Source organism: Macrobrachium nipponense, chromosome 5 (assembly GCF_015104395.2).
Source record: "Macrobrachium nipponense isolate FS-2020 chromosome 5, ASM1510439v2, whole genome shotgun sequence".
NCBI lineage: Eukaryota > Metazoa > Arthropoda > Malacostraca > Decapoda > Palaemonidae > Macrobrachium > Macrobrachium nipponense.
The window spans coordinates 3,323,415-3,332,511 of record NC_061107.1 but is presented as its reverse complement, the minus strand read 5'-3'; the positions used below and the strand labels follow the sequence as shown (position 1 = coordinate 3,332,511).

The window sequence follows — 9,097 nt, the reverse complement described above, 5'->3', positions numbered from 1 at the left end:
AACCTAATGGTTTATTTTCCCCACCAACACGCAAAACAAGATAAAGATTTTAATAAATAAAAAAACTGCTGGTTTATTTTCACCAACAAGACTCGAAATAAAATAAACATAAAATACCTGATGGTTTATTTTGTCCAGCAATACTCGAAATAACATAAAGATCAAAAAACCTTCTAATTTATTTTCCCCCACAACACGCACGAAGCATGATAAAGATTTTAACGAATAAAAACAAAAATGCTAGTTTATTTTCCAAAGCAAGAAGAAAAACAAGATAAAGATTTTAATAAATGAAAAAAACATCTAGTTTGTTATCCCCAGGAAGAAGCATCTCCACTTCCTTTGCGTGCTTACTTGATGAGCTGACGGGCGATGAGGGTATTCATGACGACGATCATGATGAAGGGGATGACGAGGGTGAGCAACGTATCAATCCAGTTGATGATGTTCATCAACCCCCTGTAATCCATCCGCAAATTACATTCGGTAATCTTGCTCCCGTCCTGAAAAAGAGATAAAACACTCCGCTCTTAAGTATCCCAGTCGCGTCCATTTCATAATTGCTGTCTATGAGGAAGAAGAAGAAGGTGTAGGAGGAAGGGATGAGCATTCGTGCTATGATGTTTTTGCTTAACCTAATGGCATTCAGGGAGCTAACTTCTTGCTCGTCGCCCTGGAACATTTATGGAAACGAGTCTGAAATGCAAAGGCGACAAGGTTTCTAGACCTTGAGGATTTTGTAATGTGTATAATGTCCCACTTTCCTCGCGAGTGTGAGGTCAAGATATTCCGGTGCTGCTTATATGGTGTTGCGTAGTCCACACGGTGAAATGTAAGATCTAGTCAAAACAGAAGGGTAGAAAAGCACAACATGACACCAGGAAGGCGACACTATAAATAAGCCGTGATTTACGCAATCTGACGCTAGAGGGAAGAATTAAATTAGTCCACACGATGAAATATAAGATCTATGTCAAAACAGGAAGAGTGGAAGAGCACAACATGACACCAGGAAGGCGACATTATACGTGAGATCGGATTTTTTAAACCTGACGATAGCCGGAAGAATAAAATACGAAAGGCGTTTTTTGGATTCGTATTTTGCTGGAGGGTGAATAATCCCTAGAAAAAAACTAAAACCTGATGATAGTAGGACGAATATAAAGGGAAAAGTACAAATTGATGATGAATGACCTTTTAATAAGGTTATTTAAAAAAATACATTTTACGAAAGGCGTTTTTTTGGATTCGTATTTTGCAGGGTGGTGTATAATCCCTAGAAAAAAAACATAAATCTGATGATAGTGGAAAAAATAAATAAAACAAAAAAATACTAATTCACGATGAATGACCTTTTAAAAAAGTTATTTTTGAATGCCCATTTTTGCAGAACGGTGTATAATCTTTTTTAAAAAGTATTTAAAAAATAGCGAAATCATCCCACGCGTGAAAGACCACTAACAAGGAATGAAGGGCAATTAATCAGAAATGTTGACGCGGAAGTAAGAGAGCGAAGACCTGCTGAGGAGCCTTAGAAATCCTGGGACGAAATAGGACTGACGTCAAGACTTGCTCTAAATGAGCATGCACCTGGAAAAGTCAACACGTCGGGTGGCGGAGGGGTGCTCAAAGATAGAGAGAGAGGGGAAAAAAGAGAGAGAGAGAGAGACTTGTATTTCACGTGTACCTCAAACATGGAAATAGACAACGCCAAGGCTTCAAATGCAGGGGTTTCGTAGCCTTCTCGTGACTTCAGATCCCCAATGAATTGCTCAGTGAAGTCCCATACCCAATGCACTGGAGTCTAGACTAATGAGATTCTCTCTCTCTCCCTCTCTCTCTCTCTCTTTTTAATGCTTCTAGCAGACGTTTTTAAAAAAAAAGATACACTGGAGTGTAGACTAATGGGATTCTTTCTCTCTTCTCTCTCTCTCTCTCTCTCTCTCAATGTATACAGCGGTCTTAAAGGATACGCTGAAGCCTAGACTAATGAGACTCCCTCTCTCTCTCTCTCTCTCTCTCTCTCTCTCTCTCTCAACTTAAAAGGGAGGATACAGTGATCAATCGCAGGTTCTTATGAGCTAAGGAACAGAAGATACTGCTGACTCAGCGTCGAGGACACCGGAGCAACTCTAAACCCAACCTTTTATGGAAGGTCGAGGGGAGAGACTAGTAGCATTTCAGAATTCCCAGAGAGCGCTGAGGGTTTATAGAGGGGCGTGAGTGTTCAAAAAAATGTGAAGAAAGCGAGGGTGAGGTCAAGACAAAATGAGCAGCTGAGGGGGAAAAGTGGGAGGGATGGTATGGAAATGTGGGATATTTTTGCACCAATAAACTTTCGATTGCTTTGTGGTAACATTTCGAGAAGTGAGGCCTAGATAAAGGATTGGGAAAGTCGGATGAATGCGTAAGAGAATAGGTAAGGTAATAAATCATACATTTGAAAGTGAGACAGACGTCATGAAGATGTGGGATATTTTGCACCAATAACTTTCGGTTGTTTTGTGATAACAGTTCGAGAAGTGAGGCCTAGATAAAGGATTGGGAAAGTCGGATGAATGGGTAGAGATTAATTGATAAATTAAACATTTTCACAAAAAAACGTGCAGCCTAACTATATAAAACACTAAAAAACAAGTCGAAAGCGTATTGACAAATTAGTCTAAACGGTAACTAACTGGTCACTACTAGCGAACACCTTTTAGTAGACACTTCGACAGCCAAACCAGACAGCTCTCTCTCTCTCTCTCTCTCTCTCTCTCTCTCTCTCTCTCTCTCTCTCTCTCTCCTTACCTCATCTTCATGCACGATGACCCCGGCAGTGATGAAGACGTAGACATGGACAGTGGCGCTAAAGCAGGAGAGAGACAGGATGATGGTTTTGGCTCTGTGGACTGTGCAAACGGTCGGTCTTTGCAGAGGGTACTGCACTGCCTATGAATCTCTCCACCGTGAAAGGAAAGACCACAGTCAGCCACACGCTGAGGGAACTCGACACTGGACCCGAGATATATCTCCAGTTGAAAAAGAAAGATATAAATATATTAGAGAGAGAGAGAGACGAGAGAGAGAGAGAGAGAGAGAAGAGAGAGAGAGAGAGAGAGAGAGATAAAATCCACCTGCACGGATGAGCCTGAAGTGATGGAGTGAGATATACTTTCCAGGTCATCTCATCTAAAATAACCTCAACATTACTTGGTAGGACTTTCGAGTTGAGGTTTCCAATTAATTTGGAACCTATTAAAAATAGTTTTAAAACCTATTTAAAAATAAATTTTAAAAGTTTTTTCTTTATGTCATATGAGTTTTCAAGGATTGGAAATATTTGATGTTTTTTTTAAATTATTATTTATATCAGTACACAATGTAATTTTTATGTCAGGATTTGCGAATACAGTTCCAAAGGTGTAAAGCCTAAAAGAGACATATACCATTTAATGAAAACTGCACATCAACATATCATCATTCCCAAAAGCCTCGTGCTGTCGTTTATAAAGAATATTCCAGGCTATAAATAACCAAACAAATTTCAAGTCTCAAATATGATTTCATGTTATTTGAGCTCCTGGAATTCCCAGAATAACCCTGAATAAATGAGGGTCACCTGAGGAAGGCGTCGAGGAGTCTGCCAAGAGCTTGGAATAGCTCTTGGTAAGGATGAGTTATTCCTATCTTTATAGAAATCAAAATGTAAGTCATTCACTTGTAAACATGATACTTTTTATTTCCAGTGATATGTCATCTAAAGTCGTTTTTTATGGCTGTAAATTTCTTTTCGATCTGAGGGCGGACGGGCAGACAAAGATGGCCCTTTACGAAAACTAAAAAAAAACGGGTAAATTAGGAAATTGGTAAAAAAAAAAAAAAAAAAAAAAAAGATGATTCCACACCCTATGATAAAAAATCATTGGAAAATTGGACTGACTAGATGCTCTCATTCTAAAAGGACCGGGAGGAGGTGATGAAGACATAGAAGCCATATATTTGCATTTTTGTAACTAACTTCCAAGCGTTCAGAATCGTCATTCATGCCGGCTGCCATCTACACTGCGAGACAAGATACCCTTCGTGAATATCATCTTACACTTTCATTGACGTAGCTGGTCTTATGAATCGTGACTGACTGGAATAATGCTTGACCCCTTTCGTTTTCTGATTGGTATTGTTGTTGCTTTGTTCTTAATAATAGTTACTTTCATGTTCAGTGAATTACCTGTCTATTCCTTTTACTTTTTTTATTAATGATATTGATATACCATTTAATATGAGTTCCAGACTCCAGTTACCATATAGGCTTTCCAGGCTCCAGTTATCTATATCTGCCTACGGCACTTAATCCACTCGTAAATACATTATGGAAAACAGTATTGATTCGTTTCCGTTCCATTATTGATGAACAGACAACATATGGGTCAACATTCCTCTTAAAATTCAGCGCGGGAAATATGCATGTATAGAACTTTACTGCTTAGAAATATGATTAAGATAATATGATTAATTAAGGCATTTAGTAAAAAATAAGAGAGGAAGATGGTCAAATGAAGGAATAATGCGTTGAAGAAACGTGAAACAGGAAAAATGTAACTCATTTGAAAAAATAAGGTGACACATATGGGTAATCATTCATCTTAAAATTCAGCGCTTGAAATATGCATGTATAGCAAGTTCATGCTTAGAAATATGATTAAGAAAATGTATGGTTACTTAAGGAATTTAGAAAAATAAGAAAGGAAGGTCATCAAATAAAGGTATAATACGTTGAAAATGAGACAGGAAAAGTGTATTTAACTCATTTGAAAAAATAAGGTCAAACATGCAAAAAGAGGAGCAGTGGAAATGTTAAGTATTAATTGAATATGATTAAGAAAATATGATTAATTAGGGAATTTAGAAAAAGTAATAAAGGAAGATCGTCAAATAAAGGTATAATACGTTAAAGAAACGTGAAACATGAAAAATGCATTTAACTCGTTTGAAAAAAAATAAGGTCAGTCATGCAAAAGAGAGCAGCAGTGGAAGTGTTAAGTATTTTCTAAGCGCTACGCAGAGGTAACTGTCTTCCGGAACAAACGAGAACATTTTTAGGTGGAGCTAAAGAACACTGAATAATTTAATCACGTAGAAGGTCCCACAAGCCGCAGAGCCAGGTCTTATAAGCACGCTACGGGTCGTGGAAGATAAAGGAAAAGGTCTTTGGAGCATTTCCGACGGAGGAAAGCCAGAATGAATCATTCATCTTGTCAAACGTAAAAAAAAAAAAAAAACTTCTTCATTTCCTAAATAGTCACTCGGTAACGTTTGTTAACTAAAAGTGATATTATGGGCAATATTTTGATTGAAACCAGTAGTACTAAAGATGAATATTTGACTCATATTGATATGGAACGAAAATTGTATTGTTGTTGTGTATGATCCAATGAATCTGGTTTCTTGACATGAATTCCTCCACAGTTCCCAAACTTTACAGCACCAGACATAGTCAGGTTAAAATTCAGAACTGAAGATAGAAAGTCTTTGATTCTTGATGTATCAATAGATACCACGTGGCAGACTGTCAGTGGGAAGACTGTGCTGTTTCATTCAAATAGATTTGTAGTACCTGCTAGTCACAATCGTATTGTTAAGTTAACACTAAGTGTTAACAGGAAGGTAATGTAACTGGTATTAACAAAAATGTGGGTCTTAAATAACATTAGTCGTTGTGAGACTATGAGATAAAAAAAACGAGGAATAACGGCTCAGAGTTTTATCAATTATGCACTGAACCCACGGGGCAGACCAGAGGTAGAAAATATGCTATGAGAGGAAGGTATTATTTACGTATTAAAGTAACGAGATGAAGGAAAACAAAAGACCTGTAAAAAATCAATAAATAAAAGGGTCGTTTCCTATTACTAAAAAGCTCGAAGAAGCATCTTGTTACAAACTTTTTTCTTCTTCTTCTTCTGTTTCCCCTTTTTATCAGACGGACTCAATACAAGGTATTCATAGAGCTCCTTTTTTTTTTTTTATCTCCACTGCAAGTCTATTCTATTGTTTTTTTTTTTTCCCCAAATACAAGTATTCTAAGAGATAATAACCCTCTTGAATACAGATACGTTTGTTTTGAGAATGTTTGTCTTTCCAGGATTTCTCATTCAGAGGGCTCATTTATATTGATATTCCTATTCGTTTTATAAAGTAATGTTTATAATTATTCGTCGATGGAAACAAAATTGAAAGATATGACTTCAAATATATATCCTAATGGAAAGACAAATGAAGACTAATTCAGATTAATTCTATTTGAAATAAGCAATGTCAATGGGTGTCAGAAAGCTAGTAAATACTAACTTGAAGAGCTCTTAAAGATTAAACAAAAATCTAGGTAATTCAATATATAGATCACTCTTGGAAAACAAATATATACATTATATATTCCAAACGAGTTATATACCAAATAATCTAGTTTAATAAATAAATCAAACTAAAGTTCAGGTAATATGGTCGAATCTGATCAAACGAAGGAGAGAAAAAAAAAACATGAACATGTCAAGTCAAAATGAGATGAAACATGTTCATCAGAAATAATATTCATCCACTTGAAAGCAGATTATTCTCTCTCTCTCTCTCTCTCTCTCTCTCTCTCTCTCTCTCTCTGTAAAGGGAAAACGAGATTTCCAGGAATGATGATGAATCTAAAAGCATATCAGGTGGAACATGGGATCAGACGATGAAGATCAGTCACTTAGCATGCAAAAATAGAAAGATTTTAGATGTCACGAGCAGAGTTCGATGAACGCTGTACACAATCACCAGAATGACTGATGCTGGAATGAGTGACTTTGTGATCCCTGATTTGCCACCAATCAAAGGTCACTGACACAGCCAGTGACGAGAGGAATCTTTTCCACGAGAGAGAGAGAGAGAGAGAGAGAGAGAGAGAGAGAGAGAGAGGTTTTTGATTGAAGTGCCAGTGTCTTCTGGAGATGCTTCGACACCTTTAAGTCTGCAAAGGGGATTATTGGTTGCAGGAAATGGGATGGGTAAAACGTTGCTGCATCCAATGTTGCAGAAGAAATTTGTGCCGATCGAATCAATTGAGCTCCTAAAGTCTTCCGTGAAAGTAAGGACAGAAAAGGGGACCAGAGAACAGAAAGGGTTTTGAAAAGTGCAGGGGGATGGGGTGGGGACTGGGGAAGGTAAGTGGTTAAAAAAGGGGCTATCTGTAGACTTTTTTTTGTCAAAGTATAGCGAGGATTAAGCAGCCACTTATTTCCACATCAAGGTCTGTGGTCGGCTTTCAGGGTCGTTAGAAATAGAGGTCGTAAATGGGATGTGTTTGTCCAGAGTTGGCATTATGTAAATGCCTGGGAGAAAGGTTTGTTTTGTAGTGTCCTAATTTAGCTGTGTGTGTGTGCAAGAGAGAGAGAGAGAGAGAGAGAGAGAAGAGAGAGAGAGAGAGAGAGAGAGAGAGAAACACATCGGTAGTTAGTTTCAGCCAGTTAATAGTCAGCTCATTTGATCATTTCTGGTCATCCTGAAAAAAAGCGTCTCTGCTTCAATCGTAAAAAACAGACAATCGTGAATAATGATGAATATATAATTGAGGAATGGTACATAACTGGTTGAATGAATGAATAACATCCACATTTTGTGTTTTACGTTGTGACACGCGTCAGTAGATCCTTTCATCATCCCATTAACTTACGTCACTAATGTATTCAGTCATCTAATTGGCTTACGGGCTAATTGGTCTGCAAATACACCAACGTACACTTCAGTTTGAGACAGTTTAGATTTCGGGCGTCTTCCCGTTTTCTATACGAGGTTAATATTGCAACGTCTGAAGGCGAGGATAATGGCAACTGAAATGCAACTTATTATTGTGTTTGAGAAGTTTCAAATGATACCTTTGCTTCTTTAATCTGTTTTCATTCATTTCATCACAAAACAAAGAAGTCACAAATGCGCAAAAGAGATTTCAGCATAGCGTATAATCAAGACCACCGAATTGCGGCTAACTTTAACGTTAAATAAAAATAGAAATCACTGAGGCTAGAGGGCTGCAATTTGGTATGTTTGATGAATGGAGGGTAGATGATCAACGTACCAATTTGAAGCCCTCTAGCCTTGGTCGTTTTTAAGATCTGAGGGCAGACAGAAAGAAGTGCTCGTCGATCGAACGAAAATATGGACATTCATGAGAGCCTACGGTTAATGATTTATGGTTTTCATGAAAGCTAATACATTTATTTAACTTATGCATTATCCAAGCCAAAGATGGGCTACCTGGGATGTGTTATGAGTGATTGAAGATATGTTATGACGTTTTTAATGACTGCAACCGTCTTCCTTCTTCCCTCACCTGACACAAGACGTTGACGTTGAAGGTGTTGAACCCGAGCAGATCGAGCCACACCAGGAAGAGGATGAAGAGGTACGTCACGTCGGCGATGGCCAGCGCCGCCAGGTAGTAACTGGACGACCTCATCCGGAGACGTGTGTTGAGGAAGACGACGCAGGACAGCAGGTTCCCCACGAAGCCCACCACGATCAGCAGCGGGATGTAGTAGGTGTTGAGTTGCCGGACAATCAACCACTGCTCGTCCGTCCAGGTTGTAGTGCTTCGTAGTCGTAGTGGTAGTAGGCCTCGTCGGGACGTCCTGGTCGGGCTTGGGTGACCCCCTCGCTGGGATGGGGGGGGAGGGGGCGCGACGCTCGGGCACGACACGAGGACGATCTCGCCGCTCTCGTTCCGGAAGCGACATAGCGTTTCGCTCATGAGAACGCCTTCGGATATGTTCTCCTCGGTCGCTTTGAGCGGGATGCGCATCGTGGGCCTCGGGTGTTTTTGTTTTGTTTTCTTTCACGCGAGGCGGCAGCAGTTGCAGTAGTTGTTGGGGAAGCGGCCGCGTAATACGGTCCACTTTATCTTTGTGTGCTTCAGAGCCCAGCGCACTGAGTACATAGTTATCATCTTTACCGTTTGGTTGCTGTAATGGAAGGTTTTTTTCTGTGCCATGCAAGAGTCGCCAATAACTAAAAGCACTTATTTAACACCGTTCACTGTCATGTATAGCCTTCTACGATTTCCTGTTCGAAATAAATATAATTC

At 38.9% G+C, this 9,097-nt stretch overlaps 1 pseudogene; it reads right to left on the bottom strand.

The window, feature by feature from the left end:
- LOC135215349 (uncharacterized) overlaps positions 1-8,815 on the bottom strand; it is a 17,394-nt pseudogene extending 8,579 nt beyond the window's left edge.
- Between the last annotated feature and the right edge of the window lie 282 nt (positions 8,816-9,097).